Consider the following 840-nt stretch of genomic DNA (forward strand, 5'->3'; position numbering starts at 1 on the left):
GCGGGGGGAGGGGGAGGGAGTAGCAGTCACTGCACCTGCAGAGCAATGAGAATGAGCGTCGGTTCTGATAACCCTTCGAAAACCACAGAAGCAGAGAGTGAAGTGAAACTTTCACAGTGTCGAAAGAGAAACACCACCAACCTAAAATTCGATTTCCAGCAAAACTATCCTCCAAAACGAAAGAGAAATAAACACTTTCTCAGATTAGCAACAATTGAGAGAATGTGCCACCGGTTATTCTGCCCTGCAAAAAATGTTAAAAATTTGTCAGAGAGAAGGAAAATTATATGTCAGAAACTCAGATCGACATAAACGCAGGGAGAGAATTAGAGAAGGGATATAGGAAAGTAAAATAAAATACTTTATTTTTCTTGTTCTTAATTGATCTAAAAGAAAATTGCTGAAAGGAATAATCGTAACTACTGGGTGACTATAATGGAAATGGATGACAGCAATATCATCAGAGAAGGAGGAGAAGAATCGGGAATACTCTGTCATAAGATACCGCTATTACATGTCAAATGGCACAGTATTATTTGGAAACAGATTTTATTTAGCTTAAATATGTATATTGCAAATTCCAGGGCAACTGCTAGAAATGTTGAAAAGAAATATAATATGCTAATAGAATAAATAAAATGAAATAATATATAATACTCAGAACCAGGGAGATCAGCAAAAGAGAGGGGAAAAATAAAGAATAGATATAATAAATAGAAAACAATTATAAACATGGAAGATATTGATCCAACTCTATCGATAATCACTTTAAATGTGAACAGTTTAAAGACAGCAGTTAAAATATAGATACTTTCCGAGAGGATAAAAATACAAGACTCA

General features: G+C 34.6%; 1 protein-coding gene across 2 annotated transcripts in view; it reads right to left on the reverse strand.

Moving 5' to 3' along the window:
• The window catches only part of LOC111732127, a 57,333-nt gene that overhangs the window by 55,703 nt on the left and 790 nt on the right, over window positions 1-840 (reverse strand). The window lies entirely within an intron of this gene.

Source organism: Pteropus vampyrus, unplaced genomic scaffold, assembly GCF_000151845.1.
Source record: "Pteropus vampyrus isolate Shadow unplaced genomic scaffold, Pvam_2.0 Scaffold429, whole genome shotgun sequence".
Taxonomy (NCBI): Eukaryota; Metazoa; Chordata; class Mammalia; order Chiroptera; family Pteropodidae; genus Pteropus; species Pteropus vampyrus.